Raw genomic sequence first — 26,464 nt, 5'->3', positions numbered from 1 at the left:
TAAGAGGAAAAACCCGAACGAACTTTTTGGCCCTCCCAGTAGTCATCTAGGAAGATCACACCGACAGCGTTACTTCAGTGAAGGATTTCAGTATTTGAAAGTATCACAGGTCAGGGGAGAGAAGGAAGAGGAAAGAGGTGAGTAAATGCCAGAACAAAGTTCTGCTGTGTGGTTCAGCACAGGGAACTTGAGGTCAAAACAGCCCCTGATGACCCAAGTTGCTATAAAGGAAAAAGTCCATAGATGACATTTATCTTCAGTTGTTAGGCAACCCCCAAGACACAGACTGTGGAGTTCTAAGTATAGTATTTCTCAAAGCGAGGATCTGCCCAAAGTGCAAATATTTGAAGGTCAACGCTGGTCCCACTTAGCTTTCAAAATAAGCAATGCTCTTGTCTGGTGCAGCCTGTGTCTCCTCCCTGGTGGTCATCCTCCTCATAACAGCCAGCGGTTTCTAAGCATGTACTATGTATGGGGCACTATTCCAGCATTGTGCATATATGACTCATCTTATTTTAACCTCACAGCAACCGAAGAACTAGATGCTTTAAATATTCCCATTTTACAGTTGACAAAACTGAGGCCGAGTGTTTAAGAAACTTGACCAGTTCGTATCGGGCAGAAGGTCCAACTGAAAGGCGGTAGTGTGACTATAGAACTGGATAGATTCTGTGTCTCCCTGTACTTCCTCCCAACCGATGGCATAGCCATTGCAGACCAAGTGCAGAAGACAGCAAGCGCTCGCAGTCTGCTCCTCTGAAAACCAGAGGACGTGCCCTTCTTGGGGGCCTGCTGCTCAAGTTCTCTTCTGCAAGACTTGACATTGAAGCCTTAAATATACTTGGAGAGGTGAGGACAGAGTAGAGCCAGAAAGGGAAAGCCTCCAAGGATGTGACCAGTTGTGCTTCTGTTTTCAAAGTTGAATAAGGATTTGAGAAGAACAGAGATCTAGGGAACGAAAATGTCCATTTTTTAAAAAGTGATCTGTTAGTATTTAGTGAGCTCTCAAATCTGCTCTTGGCACTGGCTTGTTTTGCTGTCTTCCAAATCTTCTGAAATCCTCAGTTTGACATTATGTTTGCTTCTAACTCCCTGCTTCAGCGAGACGCATTTAAGTTTATTTAGAAAAAAGTCATGAAGAGCAAAGCAAAATAGTGGATTTTAGATCTTAACTTTTAACAATATCCCATCTCTTCCCTTCTAAACAAATCATAGAAATTACAGGCAAGAGTAGATCCTTATGTTAGGGAAAAAACAGAGGGTTTATATCTGACTCTAGAATGAGCTTTGGACTAATTTGGGGGAGGGGGGTGCAGTGGGCAGAAATGTAGGCCAAAGTTTCATGTTCTAGCACATGACCGACCCAAAATGACCATTGACACAGGAGCATTGTGGCTCCAATGCTGCTCCCTGTCAGAGATTTCTAACTTTCTGAAAGATTACTTTCGTTATCCTTCACCAACTATTATTTTTTTAAGTCAATAAAAAATAGACTAACATTTATAATAGTCTAGGTATTAAAGTCACCAAAAGACAGTAATCAGTTTGAGAAAACACTTGGATATAGGTGCCAGATATTTATATTTCTCTATCTTCAGGCTCATTCATTTCACTCATGGCCCAATCAATAACTCAATGTGTGGGCACCTTTCATAAGCTCTTGTCCAATCAGAAAGAGGCAGCCAGTTGGGGCAGATAACGACTGTCTGAATTGGGGCAGGTTGCCAAACGTACTTCAATGATTCCTTTTCTTGGGCTTTTAATGAAGAGAAGAGTCTTCCCTCCTGCCTGGGCTGTGCTGGCCTTCTCATTTTTTGTCCCCCCTGACCATCAGCGGTTCCATTTGGTAAGATAATTCTATCTGAGTGAAGAGTCAGTCCAGCAACATGGGAAATAATTTTGTCTGAGATCAAATGTCTATTGCTTATCTGGAGCTGAGGTCATGTTGAATTATAATCACCACTCTTCTTTCCTCTGATCCCTTTTCCCAATTTAATAGCATTAAAATTCCTCATATTCAGATTTTCTTTTGTAAGTCAGGGTCTCTAGTTCAATTAAGACCCAGCTGCCATTGGATAAATAACAGCAAACAGTTATCAGGCCTCTGAAGTCAGGCGGGTCGGATTCTTTGTGTCATTGGCTCAAATTGCATTTCCACGAGTTCGGTTTGTCTTGATCATGTATGTGGCCAAGGATCAAGTATCAATTCATGTCCAAAGCTGGAGAAGACTGTTGGCATCTTTCTTTTCTGCTTCTGCTGTCAGCTTCTGTCACATACTTAAATTAAGTTCCTTGCCTTTCTCACTGTCACTTGGACCGTTCCGTTTACCTTTAAGTATATGACTTGGACCAATCATATACTTCTATACTGAGCATGCCCTCAAGTGCTTTGCATTTATTAGCTAGAGAAAAATTATTTTTTGTACTTCAGTGTTTTATTATTCAAGATTAAATCATAATGTTCCTTACACAGGTATTACAAAACAAGTTTATATTAGTACTTATTTTGTTTCCAGGGGGACCCTTTATGTATCAGAGTCTCTTTTTTTTTTCCAGCTTTATTGAGATATAATTAGCATGTAACATTGTATAAGTTCAAGATGTGCGATGCAATATATTTAGAAGTAATTACCACAGTAATGTTAGTTAACATATCCATTGCCTCACATACTTACCTTTTTTGTGTGTATGTATGCACTAAGAACATGTAAGTTCTGCTCTCTTAGCAACTTTCAAGTATATAATACAGTATTGTTAACTATAGAACTATATTCACCATGCTGTACATTAGATTCCCAGAACTTATTCATCTTGTAGCTCTTGTAGCTGGACGTTTGTACCCTTTGACTGACATCTCCCCATATCCCTCACTCCCAACCCCTGGCAAACACCATCTTACTACTTAGAGAGAAATTCTTACTTAACACATCACTGTATTTCACAGTAGTACTGTAAACTCTAATTTTTTTTCTTTCTCTCTCTGGAAAAGAAATGGGTTAGGTGCCCTTCCTAGGTGCTTCCGTTATACCCTGGGCTTTCTCCTATCTTAGCACACAAGACACCATGTTGAAACTACCTATTTATGGGTCTGTTTTACCTATAGAGTGTGGGCTTCTTGGAAACTGGGTTTGCGTCTGATTCTCTGTTCTACCCCTGGCTCCCGGTACCGCCTGACACGTTAAGTAGGCAAGCTCGAAATCTCTTCATTATACTGAGATTTGAAAGGAAACTAGTGCCAGAAGGCTGGCAAGATTTCTGTTTAGTTGCCCAGTTATGTTAAATAAGGCCACCCAGATGTTGAGAAAGAATGATCTGTTACTTAAAGGAAGACAATGTTTTTGAAACTACGCCTTCCGGCGTTCTTAGCAAATAATGAACCGATCCCCTTGTGTAACCAGATTCGTAAGGTTTTGTCATGACACCAAAGCACTTCGTGGAAATACCAAGTCTCCTCTGAAGTCCCTGCTGGGTGTTTGGCTTTTGCCAGCCTTTGTACCATCACAGTAAACGGTAGGAACTGAACCACAGTCTCATATAATTTATGTACTCACTTTGTTCTTACCAGACCATAACTTTAGTCACTTTTACGGACTTTTATTTACAATAAGAAACATTTTACAAGCAAGTGGGATTACTGATGTTAGGGTTTTTTGGACCAAATCCCAGGAATTTCAAATGAATCTGTAATGCCAGAGTATTAATGAGACCTCTGTAAAATGAATTGGGCTCATTTGCCTAATCAGGGGTCACCTGAATGACGGCCCAGCAAGCGAACTGGCGTAGATACAGGGCTAGTTGTTGTTTCTTTTCCAGCTATTTGAAACAGCTGCTCTAATGGGGCCGTTGACCGCTTCTGTTCGTCCCATTCCTGTCTACTCCCCGATGGTGGATGCAGCGCACATCCGCAGGAACCATTTAACATTTGCCGAAGAAGTGAAAAGGTGTGAGGGCGCTAAGAATCTAGAGTCACTCACTAAGCAGCCTTTCAGGACACACAGGCTTTCTGAAAATGAGTATCCATAAACCACAGAATTCTCTAGGAGCTCTGGCAGAATTTGTTTCTCCAAGCGAGACAAAAGGTAAAGAAAGAATACACAGGCATTACTCATAAATATAAGCCTTGTGTGTTACAGCCCAAAGTAATCGAGTGTGGGTGAGGTTAATGAACATCCACATGTTGCAACTAAAAGTACGTCTGCCTCTCTTTTCTCTCAGTTTTGGTGTGATTTTCATGGAAATATTCCTTAGGATGAGAGAAGACCAAATCCCTTGATCTTTCTATGCTTGGTAGGGTGGAAAACACAAGGAAGAGGTGAGGTTGGTTTTGAGAGATGAGGCTGGCAGTAGTAATTGAAGTAGGTTGCTCTGATGCCAGTTTGACAGATAAATGAAAGTCTTCATAGCAAAGTTTCAGTGCCTCTGGAAAACTATTTGCTAGGATGATATTATCTGTTCTCTCCAGCCAGAAGTAAATGTGTCATCCTAGTTTTAAACTCGCCAGTAATGAAAGCATTTATCTCTAGAAATTCCAGAATATGTTTCTACACATATGACTAATCACCACCCCTGTCTGTGAAGTGGCCCATTTATCTTAGCCTCAACCTGCATGACAGTGTAAATAACCCTCAGCCAAGCGAATAATTCTCTAACTGGGCATGAATCGCTCTTCTGACTCTTCTGTGCGTACTTCCTTTGATGTGTTTGGTTAGCACACTGTACAAATACGGTCTGAACACTTTCATTCCTCTGCAGCAGAATCAGCTTTGCTTTATTTCAGGACCACAAACTGCTTGATCAGCCCTGTCCTGCCTGTTCCTTGGTGATGGGGGACACAGTAGCCATGAGCCTGACCCATCCATCACCACAATAAGCAAAATGTTCTGGATGTGAGCTCCATCCTTGGCCCTGCTTCATGGAAGAAACTAGTCATTTTCATAGGAAAGACCTAGTAAGAAAAGGGATTCTATTTTCTGGGGTGTTCTAGTGAAAGTACTAGTTCTCAGAGACATAAGAATTGGCTTGTAGTCACCATCTGTGACCTTCGTCAGGTCACCTGATCTCTTTATTTCTTCATCTGCAAATCTGGTTCTGGTTTGCCTCAGAGGTGATTTCCTCAAAACAGTGGAAAATACAATATAAGTTCTTGAAGGTAAGCTTCCACTATTGTACTTATCATTCTATATTGATGTCCTAAAATTAAATGGAACAAATAAGCCTCAGGAATATCACCTAGAAGTTAGTATCAAATCCCTTAACCTTCAGGTAAAGGCAACATTTAGAGTGTCCATCAGGAAACCTGCTATAAAGCTAACTTCCTGTAATTTTTTTTTAAGTTCCAAAATACCAAAGCTCTCAAAGCCCATCTATAAATGATCAGTAAAAGCAAACCCCCTTCTGGGAAATGACTTTTTGGACAAAGGTATTATAGGTGCCTCATTCATTCATTCATTCTACAAATAGTTATTTAAAGCCTGCTGTGAGCCAGGCACTGTTCTAGGCACCAGTGATTCAGTAATGATCAAAACAGATGAATTCCCTGTGCTCAGGGAGCTTATATTTTAGTGGGCAATACAAGCCATAGAAATAAATAAAGATAAAATATGTCAGATGGTGATAAGTGCTAAGAAAGAACATAAAACTGGGTAAGGGGAATGAGAGGTGTAAGAAGGAGGGGTGATTTTTTAGACAGGAAGGCCAGGGACGGCCTCTGATAAGTTGATATTTGAGCAGACACCTGAATAAAGTGAGGAGGTGAACTATAAGAAGAGCATTCCAGAGGGGTCAGGAGGTGCAAAGGCCCTGGGACAGGAGTAGGCTCGCCATGTTCAAGAAACAGCAAGGAGACACTGTAGCTGTATTAGAGTGAAAAGATGAAAGATGAAATCAGAGAGATGCCCATGGAGCTTATTATTCAGCTCTTGTAGACCATGTAAAGGACTGAGCTTTTACTCTGAGTGAGGTGGGAAGCCATTGGAGAGTTACAGGCAGAGGGCTGACATCATTCTGACATACCTTTTATTAACAAACACTCTGGTTGCTACATGAAGAGAAGACTGAAAGGAGTAAGGGCAAAATCAGGGAAGACAGGATGATATTGAAATGTTCAAGCAGGAAATAAATGTGGCTAGGCCAGTATGGCAGAAGTGGAAGGGAGGAGAGAGGGGTGATTCTGGATATATTTTGAAGGAACAGTTCAGGGATTTGCTGGGCGATTGGAGGTCAGATGTGAAACAAAGAAGCAACAAGAATGTCCTCGAAGTTTTTAATCTGAGCAACCAGAAGAATGGAACTGCCATTGACTGCATGAGGAACATTGTGGGAGGAGCAGGTCTTGGGGGAGAAAAATTAAGAATTTGGTTTGGGACATATCAAGTCTGAGATGCCCATTCAAGTAGAGAGATTGAGTAGGTAGTTGGATATATGAGTCTGTAGTTCAGGAGCAAAACTAGTAATTGAGATACAGATTTGAGAGGTGTAAGCAAAACAATGATACTTACAGCCATGGGTCTGAATGAGATTAGCAGGGCAGGGTGGTGATGGCTATTGAATGTAAACATAGAAAGTGCAAACATACTGAGACCTGGGGATTGAGGAGATGAATAAAACCAAGAAGGGAGACTGAGATGGAACTGACAGTAAAGTAAAATAAGAATCAAGAAAGACAGAAAATGGGACTTCCCTGGCGGTCCAGTGGTTAAGACTTCGCCTTCCAATGCAGGGGATGCGGGTTCTATCCCTGGTCTGGGAGCTAAGATCCCACATGTCTCGCAGCTAAAAAACCAAAAAAAAACCCCATAAAACAGAAGCAATATTGTAACAAATTCAAAAAAGACTTTAAAATTTTTTTTAAAAAAGAAAGAAAGACAAAATAACCAGTGTTGGCAAGGAGGTGGAGAAATTGAAACCCTTGTGCACTGCACTGGTGGTGGGAATGTAAAATAGTACATCGGCTATGGAAAACAGTATGGAGAAGCAGACGCATAGCACAGGGAGATTAGCTCTGTGCTTTGTGACCACCTAGAGGGGTGGGATAGGGAGGGTGGGAGGGAGGGAGATGCAAGAGGGAAGAGATATGGGGACATATGTATATGTATAACTGATTCACTTTGTTATAAAGCAGAAACTAACACACCACTGTAAAGCAATTATGCTCCAATAAAGATGTTTAAAAGGGCTTCCCTGGTGGCGCAGTGGTTGAGAATCTGCCTGCTAATGCAGGGGACACGGGTTCGAGCCCTGGTCTGGGAAGATCCCACATGCTGTGGAGCAACTAGGCCCGTGAGCCACAACTACTGAGCCTGTGCGTCTGGAGCCTGTGCTCCGCAAGAAGAGAGACCACGATAGTGAGAGGCCTGCGCACCACAATGAAGAGTGGCCCCCACTTGCCACAACTAGAGAAAGCCCTCGCACAGAAACGAAGACCCAACACAGCCAAAAACAAATAAATTAAAATAAATTAAAATAATAAAAAAACACAGTTCAAGTACTTAAAAAAAAAAAAGATGTTTAAAAATAAATAAATAAATAAAAATAAAAAATAAAGTATTGTCCCTTAAAAAATTTTTTTTTAAATAGGATTAACATATGATCCAGCAATCCCACTTCTGGGCATATTGAAAGCAGGATCTTGAAGAGATATTTGTACTTCCATGTTCATAACGGCATTATTCACAATAGCCAAGAGGTGGAAGCAACACCAGTGTTCATCAGTGGATGAATGGATAAACAAAATGTGATATAAACATACAATGATATATTACTTAGCCTTAAAACAGGCGGAAATCCCACCACATGCTGCAATATAGATGAACCTTGAGGACATTATGCTAAATGAAATAAGCCAGTCACAAAAAGACAAATACTGTATGATTTCACTTACGTGGGGTGTCTAAAGTAGTCAAACTCATAGAAACAGAAAGTAAAATTGTGGTTGCCAAGGGGTAGTGGGCGGGGGAAATGAGTTGTTCAGTGGGCATAGAGTTGCAGTTTTGCAAGATGGAAAAGTTCTAGGGATCTGTTGTACAACAATGTGAATATAGTTAACACTACTAAACTGTACACTTAAAGATGGTTACAATGGTAGATTTCGTTATGTGCCTTTTACCGCCATTCTGAATGAATCAATCAAGAAAGAAAGGGCAGCATCCCTGAAGTCAAATGAAGAAAGTGTTTAAAGAAAAGGAAGCAAAGCACTGTGTTAAACGTTGCTAGAAGTTTATAGTTGCTGAATAATGGCCCCCAAAGATATCAAGTCCTAACCCCTGGAATCTGCAAATATTACCTTATAAGGGTAAAGAGTCTTTGCAGCTGTGATTAAGTTAAGGTTCTTGACATGAAGTCATCATCCTAGATTATCCTGGTGGGTCCTAAATGCAATGATAAGTATCTTTACAAGACAGAGGCAGAGGGAGGTGACTCACAGAAGAGGAGGAGGCATTGCGACCACAGAGGCAGACATTGGGGTGATTTGGCCACAAGTCAAGGAATGCCAGCAGCCACCAGAAGCTGAAAGAGGCAAGAAATGGATTCTTTCCTGGAAAGTCCAGGGTAAATCATGGCCCTGATTTCCACTTAGTGGCACTGATTTTGAACTTCTAGCTTCCAGAACTGGGAGAGAGTAAATTTCTGCTGTTTTAAGCCATGAAGTTGGTAGTAATTTGTTACAGCAACCATAGCAAACTAAGACCAAGGTCAAGTAAGATGAGGACTGAGAAGTGCTCATTGGGCTCAGCAAACTGGGACCTGGACCTGCTGGTGACCAAGACAAATGTAGTTTCTATAGAGTGGTGGGGGAAAGGCTATTTGGAGTGAGCACAGGAAGGAACTGCAGGAAGAGAAATGGGTACAGCGAGGCCAGACAAGCTTTCCAGGCCATCTGTAAGGGAAAGCCGAGAAATGGGTTTCTTGCTGGGGAGAGCGTGCAGAGTCAAGGGACAGGTTTTGTTGTTGTTGTTTTTCTTAAGATGGGAGATATTTTAGCATGTTTGTATGCTGATGGGATTGTTCCAATAAAGAGGAGAGGAAAATTGGTGATGCAGGAGAAAATGAGAAAAAGGGCAAGGATCAAGTCCTTTAATAGATAAGAAAATATGGGATCCCAGGCTGAAGACTCCTCACCAAGACAGAGAAAACAACAGGGCACAAGCAGTTCATCATCACAAGAGAAGAGAAGGCAGAGTTTATGAGCATAGAAGTGCACATGCCCATAGGTTGGTGGGATTGGTCATGGTAGAATATGGGCGTTCTCTTCTGTATGCTGCTAACTTTTCAGTGAAATAAGAAGTAAGGTCACCAGCTAAGAATGACGATGGAGAGAGAGAAGAGGTATTAGAGGCTCAAGGAGAAAGGAGAAGGTGTGAAAAAAGTCAGTGGAAGTTGACTAAGGAAATGTGGAAGAAAATCTGGACAGCACTAAGGACCCACTTGAAGTTAATATCTGTGAATATGTGCTTATGTGTTTACTCAACACTCTTAGTTGCTCAAGGGTAGATTGGGAGTTGGATTCAACCAGGGTTGGGGGTTTTAGCAGCTGGTGTGATCGAGGGAGAAAGAGGCAGAGTTGCTGTTTGTTTAAAGGGAGTGGCCACATGATGGACTGTGGGAGATAAGCCAGGTAAGGTGGCACATGAGGACATGGGGGTCTTGAGAGACAGTGAAAAGGCAGCAGACTCAATGGATTGGTGTCCTGAATTCTTAGAATCCGGGTGCAGTGCGAGTAATCTGGAAAGACAGGAAATGAACATGAGAGAATGGGAAGCTTGAAACCCTTCTCTCAAGCAGCTGGTGTCCACTTGGTCACAGGGCTTTTCTTCATATTTATCTGCTTCCCTTGGACATTTAATTTTGGAATTTGGGCTGAAACTTAACTACATTGAGAGAGTCCCAGAGCTGTGGGATTTAATGATTTCACTCTTTAATGACAAGAGTGAAACTACGTTATTATCTCTTGAGCAGCAAGCAAAAAGAACTAGAAAGGAATCAAGCAGTCATCCACCTCAATCCTCTCATTTTACAGAAAAGGAAACTGAGGCCCAGAGGGATGAAAGGACTTGTTTATGATTACTCAGCCAAGTTGAAACTCGAATCCAGACCTCCAGCCTCAGAACTGCCAGCTCTCTTTAATACCCTCCACTGATTCTCACATTTTCTTCATGAACATCAGTTCAGTACCTTGGAGAGCCATGACTGACAGCTCATTAAGCATCCGTGTGGCTCTGCTACCTCCATGCCCCTTTGTCTTTCCCTTCACATTTTCATCAAAAGACACCACACATTTACTAAAACAAGATAGCTTCTAAAAAATTCCTTGGAAATCTACACAATTATCTCTTTCTCCTTCCACATAACATTAAACCTATTTTATTAAAATGTAGAGATCTGCTTAGCAAATACTATTCACTCACTAATCAAGGAACCCTTGTAGTCACATTTGCTGGCTATTTACATTCTTTGCAAAAATAGTACAAAAAATAACTAAGGTGGAAAAATCAAGCCCAGTTCCTCTAGTCTAAATAACTTAAAATGTCTCACTGCTGGGTAGTGATCACCATAGGGTATCGAGGGGTCAGGAGAGAGAGCAGGATATTATTTTTATTTCATTGATCCCTCCCACATTCTCCTAATAGGGTTTCTCTAATGGTGACCACGCATGGGAGGGTATGTGGGGTAGGTGGGGAATTTAGTAAGAAATCTGAACCTTAATAATGCTTCCAGTCTAGGGGGTACCAAAATGTTAGAAATACTCAAGAAACAGTGAAAAGTGCATCTAACCAGGTATCTTAAACCCAGATTTAAGTCCTTGATTCTGACACGGTTATAGCTACCTTTTCTAAGGCAATTCATTTAATCACTGTAGCCCTTAAGTTTTTTTTGTTTTTTGTTTTTTTTTTTGATCTGTGAAGTTAGGGTCTTGGTTTAGAGGGTTTCAAATGTCTCATATTTAGCTTGTCTTTAAGGGTTAGTGGCACAAATTTGCAGAGGAGCCATTTTCTAACTTGCTCATTCCTAGAAAAATCCTCAACCCTAATGCTGAAGAGGCCTTCCTTTTTATGAGCCCCCAGGGGCTGCCAAAGCTGGACCAAACTTGTTAAATAAAACATAGGGCCACTCGGGTTCCACATGTTTATAGATATTTTCTTAACATGTGTCACCAATGATTAAAGTGTATTAATTCAGTGGTTATAAAACAGATTTCTGTTTTGGGTAGAGGGTTCTGCAAGGTAGCTTTCTGGGTCCTGCTAAACTCTGAGATTTAATAACGCCATGAACTCCATGGTATATTAAGTAAGGCCAGTTAAGTTCACAGTCTTTCCTTTCTCAGAACTGCTCTTAGTACCTGGGGACTGGTCTCAAAAGTGTTCATTCTGAGGGCAGGCTAGAAAAGGAATAAAGTGAGCGCCAAGGTGGTTAAATAGCTCCTAAAAATAGTATCTACGGTTGAAGTGGTTTCAGGCCTGTATATACACAATTGTCAAACCCTTTTATCAGCACATGAAAAAAAAGGTGAATTTTAATGTGTATAAATTATACCTTGATAAATCTGACTTAAAAAAAAATAGTATCTATAAGATGACTGGTTCCCAAGTCAACATTTCAGACAGTTCCTTTCACCCTTTGGAGATGGCAAATAAATAGCTGTCCTGGGGAGAAGAGTCCCTTTCTTGATTCTACTCCCCTCCAGCCTCAGGGTATTTCTGAACCAGTGTGGGCATAGTTGTCCTTACTTTGTGACAAAGTAAAAGAAAACTTGTCCCTTTCTCTTTAATTTCTTACATTTTTCTTCTATTCACTCCATATAATCAAAGGGATATTGGTATGGCAATTTATTTTATGCACCTAGGGCAGGAGTTCTAAAAACAATATTGATTAAAAGAAGAAAAAATGACTCTGTACTATGTATCAGAGCTGTGTAATAGCCTTAAAAGACGTGATATAAAATTTGACACTTGAGTAATGGGGAAACATTAAAATAACTTTATTTTCTGAAGAATGTGGGGGGCAGAGGGAAAGGATAAATCTTGCAGAATGGATAATGAGAAAACATCTCAGAAGGTCAGCATTTACGCAGGACCCAGCAAATGATTATGTATATTAGTTAATATTATCTTCCCAGCATGATATTACACACCAAAAATAAACACTTCAAGTGGGAGAAAGGCACTTGAAGATTACTGTGAAGGTGAACTTGGCTGTCTTTTGGTGGTAGGATTATAGGAAATTTTTGTTTTCTGAATCTCTGTTTTTTTCAGCTTTCCAATAATGGCTATGCATGTCTCGTATAAGAAAAAAATACATTTAAAAAAGTGAATTGCTCCCTGACGTCCCTGAAACTCAACTAATAAAAAGAAGATGAGCCCTTCTGGTTTATGTTCTCAGGGCTGTGGGATTCTGTCTGAGATGAGTGGTCACAGATTGGTCAAGGGGCCAGTGCTACCAAGGAGTGCTCAGTATCAGACTGATGTTTACGCCTTCAAACTGCGTTTGTGTGTAACTTTGCACCTGGGAAAAGTTATTGATGATTTAGATGTTGCCCAAAACAACCAAAAAATGGTGAGAGGGAAGGATGTGCACCGGTCTCAAGCTTCTTTTTTGGCCCAAGAATGTGGGGATACTTGAAGATCAGATGAGATATAGCTAAGAGTCTGGGAGGCGCCCTTTCAGGGAACATGCTCTGTAAGCCCATTCGCTACCAAACGAAAGCCAGTGTAAGCAACCTGTATCCAGGAGCATCTGTTGGGTGGGGCTGTGGTGAGGGGCATGGATGGTGCCGTGTGCCAGGTACTCATCCTCAAAAGCAGCAAACGTTTACTGAGGATCTAGGGGGCGCTGCGGGGGCTATGGAGGACTTTCATTCTTTTAACAGTTATTTGTTGAGCGCCTACTATGAACACGACAGACGAGGTCTTTGCTCTGAGCTTACATCTAGAGGAGGAGAGAGGCTGATCATCTATAAATTAATTCGATAATTCCAGATTATTATAATACATTGAAGAAAATAAACAGGGTGATGTGCCGAAGAATGACAGGGGCTGGACAGGGGTCCTTTAGATAGTGTGATCAAGAGGAGACTTGGTGTTTGAATATAGGCCAGAAGGAGAAAGTAACAGCTATGGGTCGCACCCCCCGGGGGCCTTGCAGCATTGCAAACAGGGGAGACAGCAAGTACAAGGGGCCCTTGATGAAACCTAGCTGAGTCTGTTTAACCAGTAAACACAGACAGATTTAGAGCAATTTTTGGAGCTAGAATAGCAGGTTTAATAAATATTTATGAGAACAATGGCTGGATAAAATAAAGATAATTAATAACACCAGTCAGCATGCTGTACTTTCTAAAGCCAGAGAAATGGCTTGCATTATTATAGCACAGGCTCGTAGGCTGGTGTGGCCTTGAGGGGCTGAGGAGGGTACTGTAGTCGCCGAGGAACATTCCTTGGCAGAAAAGAGGCTTGAGCTGGGCTATGCAATATAGATGTGTGTGAGGGACGAGAGAGATGGCAAAGCCGTGGCTGCTGAGGGATGAACTGTGTTTGGAGAACAGAGAACAGGCTGATCTGGCTGACGATTAGGGCTGGTGATGTGGAGCAGGCAGTGGAGATTTTGATGGAAATTGTTGCTATGTGTGCACGGACGCCTGCTGGCTTTGCATACAGGAAATTAAATCAGCCTGAGGCGGAGGCAGAAGCCCATCGGCCTCAGATACTAGGCTTGCAAGTTTAATTCTGTGACCACAGAAAACCTTTCAAACACTGTATGTGGATGTGAGCCTTTCCCTCCAGAAGATCCCAATGAAACAAAGTGCCGTCCTAGAATTATTGAGGTGGCCCACAGCGTGCTCACATCCGCCCAGTGGCCGGTTTGCTTAGAAACTTACTATGTTTAACAAGTGCACATGCTTCTGGGCCACACACACTAAATGTTCAATAAATCCTTGTTAACTAATTTTGTATCACAGTTGATTTTCAAAAAATCAAATCTCTTTAAGGTTGTCAACACAAATTGGAAATTTCAAAATTGGATGTAAAGATGGGTAAAGGTTACCCATCCTCCCCCTCCAAAAAAAAAGGTTCCCCCGCTCTTTGGATTGTTTATTGAGTTTTTGCTTATTATTAAGGTCTTGATTAATAGTCACAGTTAGTCACGATCGTAGATTTTCCCCTTTGCCTTTCTTAGTCCCTGATTCCCTTTCCATGTTCCTTCCAGGTCGCAGTGCTTAGTAGTTGCTCAATAAATGGTGGTGGTCATTCTCTCTATTCATGCCCGCTCCTTGTATAACACTCCAGAATTTACAAAACACTGTCACAAATGTTAGACACACAGGTGCAGTCTGGGCATTGTTATCCCCACTCGACAGCTGAGCCACTGAGTCCCAGAACGATCCAATGATTTCCCCGCTGTAAACAGCTGGGAGTATCAGCCCGGACGAGAATCCAGGTCTTCTCCTCTTACCTGTTTTTCCACTTTTGTACTATCTGTCAGTTGCATCACTGGGAATATCCCCAGACAACACAGTGATTAAAAACTAACCTGAATGGAGGAGGTCCGATTCTTACTGGGGGGACTGTATTGGGGAGCTCAGCCAAGGGACTTCTGGCGTTACCATTTTGTAAACCTAAGGAGCCACCTGAGCAGTGGCGAGGCAGCTCGGGCAGGTGAGTCTTCCTGGACTCCAGGGACTGCCTAAGGCTTCAGATACACCAAGGATTTAGGATTAAAGCTGTTTTTTTTTTTTAAAGAAATTAATTAACCGATAGGTAATTTCCTACAGAGAGGCAGAGGGCTGCTGCCTGTCAGATCTGCCTTGCCTCTTGTTGTGGAGTATTAGACATCAGTAGGTTCACAGAGCCATTTCTGTGGAAACAGGCTCATTATTTTTCTTTTGTTGGAACCCTACTGATTCGTGGTCTGGGCTTCCATATTAAAAAAAAAAGAAAAGAAAAGAAAACCCAACATATGCCATATAAAATAATAATCTTGTTTCCTTGGAGTGAACAAAGCCCATGTAACATCTAAAAATGCCAGCTCCCATTTGTGGACACAAGCCATTTCCTTGTCCAAGGCTCAGATAAGAACTAAAAGCTTACATGTCATTTCTTAAGCTGCAACATGGCCTATTCACTCCTGTGGCCTTTTACAAAATCCGTGAAATCCATGGCTTTGAGTCAACATTTTTCCAGGGTTATGTGTTTGTCAAGGTCTTTAAAAGCGGCTAACCGATGATCCTCCTTCCAAGAGGAAGCTGTATCTGTGGACATGTGTTGTTTTGAAAACAACGGTTTGCTGGAAAGCGGAGAGCTGTCATTTCAATGAATGGTTTCTGGCAGCAAGTGAGACAGGGAAGCTTGCTGTGTCTTACCCTCCACCTACACAGCCTAGACGGCTTCCATGCTGATTTGAGGAAGTCAGACATCATCTTATCTTTCTCCCATTTGGTAAGTGGCACCATCCCAGCAAACCACATGGAAATAGTACAGAATGGATTGCTTGCTCCCTTGGTTCATTCTGTTCCCTCTTGGCCCCCAGAGCACTTTTGGTTGGTACAGCTTCTACATCAGCCCTCGTTTTCCTTAGCTCTCCCTGTAGCTACACAGACAGTAAAAATTGCTATTATGTTTGTGAAAATGGCCAACCTATACCATAGTCTCCAGGCTAGGATCAGTCTGCCGCCTCTAAAAACATGAATTGAGATGGGCTAAAGGAAAAAAATCTTTCCCTGGGGACCTTGCTTTAGAAACAGCCTTCTCGCTCACGTTCTGACTTAATCTAAGTCTCCTCCAACCAGGGATGCAGTGCTTACTTCCCTAGAATTGTTGTGAGGATTAAATAAGATAACTCTTTAAAGTGCTTGGCCCAGTTCCTGACACATGGCAAGCCCTTGATTTATAAGCTAATATTGATTTTGAGTCTGAGTTCCTGGTCCTCTGCTGAAAGAACAGAGCTTTAGGCCTGGAAAATCGAGTTCTGGGAAATGGAGAACACTCAAAGATGTGGAGGGTAGACAGGAGGAGGGGAAAGTCACTTGGAAGGCTCCTGTTTGGTTTTGTTTACAAGTTCGTCACCTTAGCCAGCATGGTGGCGATGTCTGACTGTCTGCATCCTCTCCGCCCCTGAGCTCCCTGAGGCTCCCTGGGGAGGATACCTTCCCCTGCCTCCTTCCCTGCTCCCCTCCCTCTTCCTATGCTCACCAGTGCCTCCTGGACTCCGGGATCATTCCACAGCCTCCATCCCATGCAAGCCCTTCCGTTCCTAAGCCATTGTGCACATACCCTACCCTACACCCTGCCTATTCCCCCAACTTGCTCTCCATCTCTCCATCTTATTCCCATCTCTCCATTTTATTCTCCATCTCTAACCTCTACACTGCTCCTCAAAAATGAGCAAAGGCAAGTGAGGAAACCACGACATTGTGACACCCAAAAGAAATCTTTGTGACGTCTCCAGTTGTTGAAACACATGATTGGGAAAAAAGTGAGCGAGCAAGATGAATTCCACTCCTGATGCCCTGGGCCTTGAAAGTGTTGAGGGAAAAGCAACGAGCTTCACAAATAAATCCCTTATGGATTTTAAATGTCCCTAGTGGCTGGAGAACCAAAAGGAAATTCATGTTTGCTGAGGAGTAGAGATTGCAATGTGCTATTTTGGTATTTTCAAGTCAAAATGGCCAACTGATATTAGAGGATAATGCCTGACAAAAAACAACCCTGAAAGCTGGCAGGCTATTTTACAATTCCTGTTTGATTCACAGTGCAGCCACTGTTCATACATTTACTAGTGTTCTGACTCTGAAAGCCCGTCACAGGAAAGGATATTAAATGTCCTCCCTATATAGAATCTAATCCATTTGATGATGATGTACTCACTTGTTGCAGAATAAATTACAGTAGGGATCAAAAAATGAGTGGCAGAATGACCAAGCTCAAACTTGGGTTGTGTGTCTGAACAGTTAACAAAGACATTTTTCCAGGTGACTAATTGTAGAAGCTCTGAAGAATTCTAAATTGGAATAGTTTGGAATTAGTCCTCTAATTTAAAAGCAACTACTAACCAATCACCTATGCTAGGGCTAACTGACAAATGAGAATAATAAAGATATCATCAAGTGACTGGGAGACTATAAACCTCTAATCTGTTTTCTAGACCTAGAAATTGTTTGTTTTATTGCCATTGTAATCCTAACCTGGAAATATACAAAACAAATAAATCAAACCCCCTCAGCCCCTACTGCAAATATCAAAATGTAGTTCAGAGAAACACACAGTTGTAATTAAAATGAAAGGCCATAGGGAAGTCTGCCTGGATCCACACTTTAAAAACAGCATTAAAGTATGAAAAGAATGGAATCCTCCACAATTAACCTACAGTCTCTAAGGCAAAGATCCCGCAATCAAAACACTTCTTTATCTTTGTGCCACAGAAATAAGGGGTGGTGTGTTGATTCCCAACACTAAATGACAAGAAAATGTACGGTTTCTTAACAGAAAAGTTCCTCCTGAAAGAAATTAAAATACCGGATGTATTTTTAGAAGAAGAAAACTCATCTGATGGTTATAACAGGCGTGTCCCTCATTTTGGGGGATGGGGAACAAGTCTCATCAGTGGAAAAGAATAAAATGTCTTCTGTTATTATTCATGGGTTGGGAATTCAGGTGGGATAATTAGGACATTCTTCCATCAATCTCTAACACACAAGCTCTGTAATTATTCTAAGGGTTTTTGTTGTTTGTAATTTTTTTTTCCTCACTGGCAGATATAACTCAGCATAATCTCATTCCACCAGCGCATGGCAAGAAAGAGACTGTGCTCTTTTTTGAAATGAACATGGACTAAACATCCATAAAGCGTAATAACGCTGATGAGAATTATGAGCACTTACCACTTATTCATCACTGGGAAGGTAATAGGGATCATAAGACATAAGTATAAAAGCCCAGTGAGTTGAACCTTTTCTTTTTTTTTTTTTTTTGAAAATATTTATTTATTAATTTATTTATTTGTGGCTGTGTTGGGTCTTCGTTTCTGTGCGAGGGCTTTCTCTAGTTGTGGCAAGCGGGGGCCACTCTTCATCGCGGTGCTCGGGCCTCTCACTATCGCGGCCTCTCTTGTTGCGGAGCACAGGCTCCAGATGCGCAGGCTCAGTAGTTGTGGCTCACGGGCCCAGTTGCTCCGCGGCATATGGGATCTTCCCAGACCAGGGCTCGAACCCATGTCCCCTGCATTGGCAGGCAGATTCTCAACCACTGCGCCACCAGGGAAGCCCCTGAACCTTTTCTTATGGAGTACTTTCTTTGAGCAGATTTTTCATTCACGGCTCTATGGCTATTTTTTCAGTGTCCTTTCTCATGGAGGGTACTGTGGACCTTTTGAGCAGCATGATTCATTGTTGCCTGGCATTCTGCAGGGCATTAGAGTTCCTGCCTCTGCTCGCTAAATGTCAGTAGCCCCCTAGTTATTGTCATAACCCAGTCCACCCCCGCACATTTCCAGATGGCTCCTACTGGGTGATATCTCCCCTGGCTGAGAACTACTGCCGGTGGTTCTAGTGTGGGGCTTGGAGAATAAATGGAACCCCATTTGGAATTTCCAGAGAGTAGACTTTAGAATTTTAAAATGAGATATTGGCTGTAGGGTTCTTTTTTTTTTTTTTTTTAGAGCTGTAGGGTTCTGAAAGAAGTAATCTGCAGCATTATAGCTCCTGATTCAAATTCAGAGATGTGTAACCACTCATAGTCTGTGCCATAACTTGGTTGCCAGTCTGGGCCACTGCAAAGGTAAACTCCAGTGCATCACAAAGCAGGCTACAGACTAGGCTGATGGGGTCAGGGGGAGTGGTGTCCAGAAATCAATCACCCTTTCTTATTAACTAAAAGGGTATTTTTTTTGTTTGTTTATTTTTAAGAGGGTTGTATCTGTATGTGTGTGTATTTTAAAGCTTTGTCTACATGATCTTTCTAGGAGAATTTTACTTTTTCTTTTAGCTAGTTCAGTTGTCAGTGTATTTAAACCATTTCCTACCCTCTTAGAAAAATAATTTCAGCCCAATTTGGGTTACATGTAAAATGAAACAAACATTAGCAAAGAGTATCTGTGCTTGCCTGTTGAAACAGCCTGTGCATCTAACAGGATTCTGTCAACACTTTATCTTGGCCCCATTATGTTCACAAGGTACAATGCCCTCTCCTCAACAACACTTCTCATTGTATGCCATTACTCTCAACTCAGGCAACTCAGGTAGGGGTGGAAGGCAAAAGGTTTCCTCTTCCCCTTTAAGAATCAGTGGGGTAGCATTTCTATGCACTAATGATAAACAAGCTGGAAAGGAAATTAAGAACACAATTCCATTTCCGATACCATGAAAAAGAATAAAATACTTAGGAATTAACTAAGGAGATAAAAGACTTGTACAATAAAAATTTCAAAACATTGCTGAGAGAAATTTAAGAAGACATAAATAAATAGAAAGACATCCAATGTTCATAGATTAGAAGAATTAATATTGTTAAAATGTCAGTATTACTCAAAGCAATCTACAGTTTCAATGTAATCTGTATTAAAATTCCAGCAATAATTTTTACAGAAATAGAAAAATCCATCCTAAAATTTGTGTGGAAGGTCAATGGCCCTGAATAGCCAAAAAGAATCTTGAAAAAGAACAAGTTGGAGGACTCACACTTCATAATTTCAAAACTCACTAGAAAGCTACAGTAATAAAAAATTATGATACAGGCATAAAGATAGACATAGACCAATGGAATAGAGTAGAGAGCCCAGAAATAAACCCTCGCATATATAGTCAAATGATTTTCAACAACAGTGATGAGACCATTCAATAGAGAATGAACAATCTTTTCAACAAATGGTGCTGGGAAACCTACATATCCACATGCAATAATAATAATAATAATAATAATAGAGTTGGACCCTTACCTCGCACCATACACAAAAATTAACTCAAAATGGATCAAAGACATAAGCATAAGAGCTAAAACTATAAAACTCTTAGAAGAAAATGTAAGGGAGGAAAACTTTTTGCTATAATTACCTCCATTTCTAACAAAGATAACCACAATAAGACTAACTTGTTCACAAATTAAGTCTAATTTCAATAAACTTGGCCTGGTTATTTAGTGATTAACCATAGAGACTCTTTCAAAGTTTGCTTTGCTGGAACTTTTTATAAGAAATCTCAGATTAAACTCTTAAAAGCCTCTCTAGGCTAGGAAGCGAAGCAGAGAATTTGCTGTCAGACTTTGCTTGCAGTACCTATAGATTTGGATGCATTTTTCTCTTTTTGAAATCAGCAAAATATCCTAAGGTTCCCAGACCTGCCAGGAGGCGACGTTCCTTACTCACCTGGTAAGGCTGCCAGGAGCCCTGTAAACAGGGTTGGCTGATTTTTCCAAGGCGCTTTATTGGCTCCATAAAGTCAGCTTTAGTTCCGTAAAGGTTTCTGGTCATATTTGAGTCTATGTATGTCTCTCTCAAATACGACATTCCAGTCAAAGCCTTGGACCAATGTTTCCAATTGTGTCCTGTTACAAGGAAAACAGATGCTTATTGAACTTATGCAAATAATTCTATTGCCATGAAAATAAGAATACTCATTGAGAGTTTTTTAATTCCTGAGGGACAAAGTAGGGAGAAAAAGTAAATGTTTCATCTTTGTCCACAGAGGTATACTTTTACCAAATTGCTCTAAGTCATGGGTAGCTTAAGAGAAAAGGGGAAAAGTTTTCCTTAAATCTGGAAAAACAAAACATTAAAGAACCAGCAGTGTCTCAAATGAAAAGTCATAAAAATTATAATCATCCTCTTCAGTTCATTCAGTTCCATGTATAATAATTAATTCTCGTTGATCTTGTCTTTTGTTAGCAGTTTTGTGAATCCAGTTTTCCTTAGAGTTCTATAAATCCTTACCCAGTTCAGTGGTATGATCTAAAAGTTATCAGAGGTCTGTATTCCACAGTACTTCTCAGAGTCCTTTTCATGAATTTCTCCGAAGATGAAACACATTTGCAAAAGTCATCAAAGTAAAACAATAAGTATAAATGACAAAAGACTTTAAAATGTCCAGGGTTAAAGATCTAATGAAAGCTCATTACAATGCTATTAACAAGGAAATTTGGTTATTTCTGTGACATACATTCTAAGGTAATAACTAGTGATAACATTATACCTGGACATATCAAATTTCTAGGAATTTCATAATTTCTGGAACACTTATATACCTATACAAATATAACATAAAGCAGGCTTGTATTAACTTATAATTTGACAATGCTTCCCATGTAATTTAACATATCAAATAAGCCTAATTAGTTAAACATCTCCCTTTTTTTTAATAAGTAGAGAGAACAAATCTTTTGAGATGTTCCAGGGAACCTCTGGAAAATCCCAAGTTACTTCCAGATCAAAAGACTTCATTTAGAATTTGATTTGGGGAAGTTTGTCAAAAATATCAAAGTGTTTGGACACTTGACTAAATAGGATCACAGATAATTAGGAAACAATAATTATTTAATTAAAATGATAAAAGATTTTAAAGGCAAATACAGAAGGTTACATAGTTTTAAGCAAAACTTAGCTCTTATTATTAAGACTCAGTTAGGTAATCAAAGACCTGATAAAGACAACATGAAGCACAGAAAATTATTTTAGTAAAACATAAAATCTTTGCTTCCCAGGCAGATTACTTACAAGGTAAAGAAAAACCTTTCACAATCTCTTATCAGGAGCAGACCAAGAGTTCAATAAAACTTGCTCTTTTAAGCAGAAAATTAAACTTTAGTTTTACATAAGCACACTGTTGATATTAAAGCTTATTTTTAAACCCTTACATTAACAATTCATTTTAGCCAGCTCCATTACCCAAGGTAAAATTCTCTCTTTCTCTCTCACTTCCCAACTTTCTATTTTCATTTAGTTTGTCCTTTGTTTCTCTTTTTCCCATTGTGAAATAACCAGCCTTACTTTAAGGAAAAGTTACCTTCATTTCCCTTAAGAAAAATGCATCTTCATACCTCATACCTTTTTTAACCCTAAACACAACCACTTTTCTTGCACAGAAATGTCTTTCTTATTATTTTTAGTAGTTCCAATTGCATTTATTAATTAGAATTTTTAATTTGTAAAAACCTTAATTTCTAGTAAAAACCAAGAAGTTAGCAGTTGTGAATTGTACCTTATACCAGCATTCTTGGATTGGCAAATTTATGAATACATTTTATAATTTCTAAAAACATATGTTTCTTTGTATTGTAACCTTTCAGTGTGGTACATAATATTTACTAATAGATCCAAATATCTTTAGTTTCTCTGTAATCAGAAACCAAAAGTGGATAAACCCATGTTCAATAATTAATGTTTCTGTGTCTTATCTTATTTGGAAATTATCTACATATTCCATAAATTTCTATCATTTAATTTAACTTAACAAAACTCTAAGGGTATAAGTTACCAAAGGGAGTTGGGAAACTATTTAAGTATACATCATAAAACATAATTATTATTGAAAAGTTCACTTAAAAATTTTTATCCCACTTACATTTATTTAATTCACTTGTTCCCAACAGTCATATCTAGATCACTCATGAAAATTTCGTAAGACATCAAAGTGGCCAGTCATCATTTTAAGTTATTTTTCTTGTTTACAAATTTTGCAACAGAGATAACATGAGCTTACTTGACTAGTAAACCCAGGTAGAATAAAAGTTGCATGTCTGCATTATATTTAATGCTGATAACTCTGAAGACATGTCTATTTTAATTAAACCAGCGAACTTAAACTAACATTTATTTAGCAAAGGGTATCCCACATCACATGAACTTGAAAAACATTTGAGTTAGTTTCTATGTTTCTGAGTTGTAGGAATGCTTAATTTGTAAGAGCTTAAGTTTAAGCCAGTTAAATAGAGCTCATTTACAAAATGATTTGGCAATACCATACAGAGGTAGAAAAATATCACATATACATAACATAGATTTATAGACATATGTAAACATACAGACAGACACAGAGACTTTATAGCTTTTGTTCTAAAACTTTAGCCATGAATCAGGTACAATAAAATAACACTCACTAGTTTATAAATAACAGTTGAATTCAAATTATATCTCTGTAGGACAGAACAAGTTAAGCTTACTCTCTTAAATGGCTAAAGCTTTTTACTAATGTTTGTGCAGGAGACTTTTAAGATTTGTGTTTGTCCTTGACAAGTAATCTTATGAACGATGTGGACTAGATTTAGGCAAGTGAGTTTATAGTAGTTTGTATTTTTAAAAGCCTCCCCCCTCCTTTTTTTATCTGTGTCTCAGGCAATTGTGAGCAGTGTTCTATTTACCTCTTGAGCTGTTTGCTTTATAAATACATGATAAGATTTACATCTTCAAGGGACAGGGAAAGAATGTAGGAATTTGGGAGTATATCTATTATCAGCAGTCTAAGGTAATTACTATTTAATTTTTTCCTTCTTTTTCTTAAGTCAGGACGATTGTACTTCCAATGTCTTGATTTTTTAATAATATCTGCAAATACCTGAAGGCAAATGGGAAAGGGTCTGAGTGGACTTTGAGCTGCTGTCAGAGCTATGCTTTTGTTTTTCTGAAGATTCAAGTTGCAAATCAAGTATTGTTGATTATAATTCCTTTTTTTCTCCTGCAATCTATCTTCAAAGAATTGGGTAGCTGCTTGCATCATAATGCTTAGAGGTTGATTAGTCCACCCAGGCACACTATTTTGAATTTGCCTCTTTAAATTCAGGAGAAATTTTCATATTAAGGAGAAAATTAAAAGATTTCTATATTCTGGAGCTTCAGGGCTTAATGCAGTATGCCTTTGAAAAGTCTGTACAAAGCATTTTTAAAGGCCTTTGGATGTTCTCCTTTTTCCGAGTGTACAATTTAATCTTAGACCAATTCACCTTGGGTGGGAAAGCCTCTACCTTTGCATATAATATATAATATTTAATATATAATATAAATGTAATATTTGCTAAACATCAGCCTCCAGCTAATCCATTTATTGACCATTTTATAGGAGGGCCTGGGAGAAATTCTGGTCATCTGTTTCCTCAGTGAGAAGGGTTGTAAATGGCCAATAATCTTTTTAATATGTCTTTAAATTTGGTAGAATCTTCTGAAAGTGGAGATAAAGGGCTTTGTAATTTAAAAAATCTGTTGCTTTCCAGGGGATATGAATTCTTTGTGGTGTTGGGTGGAAGGGTCCAGGATACTTCTACAAAGGACATTGTATAGAAAGACCTGAAGCTGGCAGAGCCTGATTATGGAGCCCTGGAAAGTAGGAGGAGTTGTAAGGAATAGCAAAGAAAGCCTTACTGTCCATCCTGGGGGCATCTGTTAAATTTACTTCCCGACTTTCAGCATTTGCATGAGTAACCTGTATACTTGAGGCCTAGAGATCCGAGTGCTCTCTATAAATCTTTTAGGGAAAGGGAAGTTAAAACAGGCTGCTGGGTGTTGAAGGGGAAGGTGGAGGAGTTTGGGGAGCTAAGGGAATTTACTGAGGAGATGGGGCCAGATTTTTTAAAGGGGGAATTTACGTTGGATGTGGTCTTTAATTTTTTTTCTAAGTCTAATGTCTGTTCTTTCATCTTGTTAAGAGGGTCCCTAAGGCTAGACATTATATTCCTTTGTGTTCTCTTTTTAATTTGGTCTTTCCATAGGTAGCAGTAAGACAGTTGTTAAGAATGAGAGCGCTCTTAAAAAATCTCTTTCTTTCAAATATTGTCAGTTCAAAGGATCCTTCAGCCATTGATGAGTAGGAACTTACATTAATCTCAATAGCGACTCAAACCAGTAAGTCTTTTTTACAGTTTAACCATGGATGCAAGAGGCATCCCAAAGGACAGTACAAAAGACATAGTCCTCAGAAGATCCAGAAACTTCATTCCAGATTTAGCCTAAGAAAGCAAAGACCGTTGTTGTCATAGGTAGTAAGAACGGTATAGTGCAAGCAGTGTCTCTGGTCTCTCACAAGAACATGAGGCCACTCTAGTCACAGACCTACTAATCTATGACACCAGGCAGGCATTAATAGAATGAGACTTTTCCAGCACTAGCAAGACAACGAAGGCTGAGATGACAAAGGCCCCTTATGACAAACTTCCCTGAAAGCTGGCACGGTTGGACAAAGAGAACATTGCTTGTGACTTCATGTCTTGGAATCCAGTCTATTCAACTGGCCACCAAGTGCAAGCTATTACTTGCATTCTCCGGCTAGCAGAAACCAGAGAATGTTCTTACTGGTCATAGAGTTATGCTTTCAGGACATAGAACAAGATGAAAGGAAAACTTCACCCAGTTTTTAAATGAGAGGACCCAGAGCAAAGTTTGTCTAAATAGATGCCAGTCTGATGAGAACCGTGAACTCACCAATGTGTGAAGCCAGATCAGACAACAGGCTTCTAGAACCTATGCCTGTGTTCTGCCCTATGGTTTTTCTCCTTATGAGAAATGACACAAAAGGCAGAGAAAAAGGAAAACAATGACCATCTCTGGGAGAAAAGGAATAAATAGATAACAAGAGTACTCACAACAAATCTTTTCAAGTCGCCATACCCAAGGAACTAATTCATAAAAATATTTTCTCCTACTAATCTGAATTTAGCAAAAGAAAAGGATTCTTACCATTCTCCCCTCTATGAGACCTTGCAGACAGAGATCTGGGAGACTGATTTGGTACGTATTCTTTCCTTCTGCCAGCACTTACCAGAGGTCCCAGGGTCTCTCAGCTGCCGCAGCCCAAGGGTAAACGGTGTCCAGGCCAGGCAGAGCCCTACTTTTGGCACCAAAACTGGAGAGGAGGAAAATTTCCCCTTCTTCCATTCTTGATTCTTTGGCTGGTCTAATAATTAAATTGACATAAGATTAACAGTTGGCTGGTCTAATAATTAAATTGACATAAGATTAACAGTTGGCTGGTCTAATAATTAAATTAACATAAGATTAATAGGAGAAAAACAAATTTAATTTTGTACATATACATGAGCCCATAAAGAAATGAGACTCAAAGAAGTGACCAAAGCAGGCAGCTTTTATACCTTTTAGACAGGGAAACAATATGTTTGTGAAGAATCAACGAGACGAATGGATCTGGGCTTGGGTTAGCAAATTACTGAAGAAGTAACAAGGTTTATTGATACAGCCTTCTCGGCCCTGAATTTCCTGTCTCTGGCAATAAGGATGCCTTCTACCTTCCTGGTAGAGGGAGGGTGCCTTCACACAGGAGATTTATTTCCTGATTTCAGGGGGACAAAGAGAGTGAGAGTATTCTTCTTGCACTGGCTATTTTCTTAACTAACTTCAATTCAAAATAACCAGTATGCCATAGTGACATATCTTGGAGTGGCATATTCTTTTCTCCTTCAAAAAAATGGAGCATAGCATTCACACCTTTAGATTTGGCAGTGATTTCCCGGCTGTAACACCAAAGGCATAGGCAACAAAAGAAAAA

At 39.9% G+C, this 26,464-nt stretch overlaps 2 protein-coding genes and 1 long non-coding RNA gene across 4 annotated transcripts in view; 1 reads left to right on the top strand and 2 right to left on the bottom strand.

Moving 5' to 3' along the window:
• LOC309654458 overlaps positions 1-7,012 on the bottom strand; it is a 595,613-nt gene extending 588,601 nt beyond the window's left edge. Inside the window, exon 1 of the long non-coding RNA XR_014260265.1 lies at positions 1,444-7,012. This is a non-coding gene — a long non-coding RNA (uncharacterized lncRNA). The remainder of the gene's footprint in view (positions 1-1,443) is intronic.
• LOC309655611 (uncharacterized protein) overlaps positions 1-26,464 on the bottom strand; it is a gene marked incomplete at its 3' end in the record, with an annotated part of 398,594 nt that overhangs the window by 248,478 nt on the left and 123,652 nt on the right. The window lies entirely within an intron of this gene.
• Positions 1-26,464, top strand: part of GNG2 (G protein subunit gamma 2) — a 130,096-nt gene that overhangs the window by 71,924 nt on the left and 31,708 nt on the right. The gene's annotated exons all lie outside the window — the stretch shown is intronic.

The sequence above is a fragment of the Balaenoptera physalus genome (genome assembly GCF_965194825.1).
Source record: "Balaenoptera physalus genome assembly, chromosome: 2".
NCBI lineage: Eukaryota > Metazoa > Chordata > Mammalia > Artiodactyla > Balaenopteridae > Balaenoptera > Balaenoptera physalus.
Note: the sequence above shows the minus strand (reverse complement) of the source record. Positions and strands in the feature narration are given on the sequence as shown.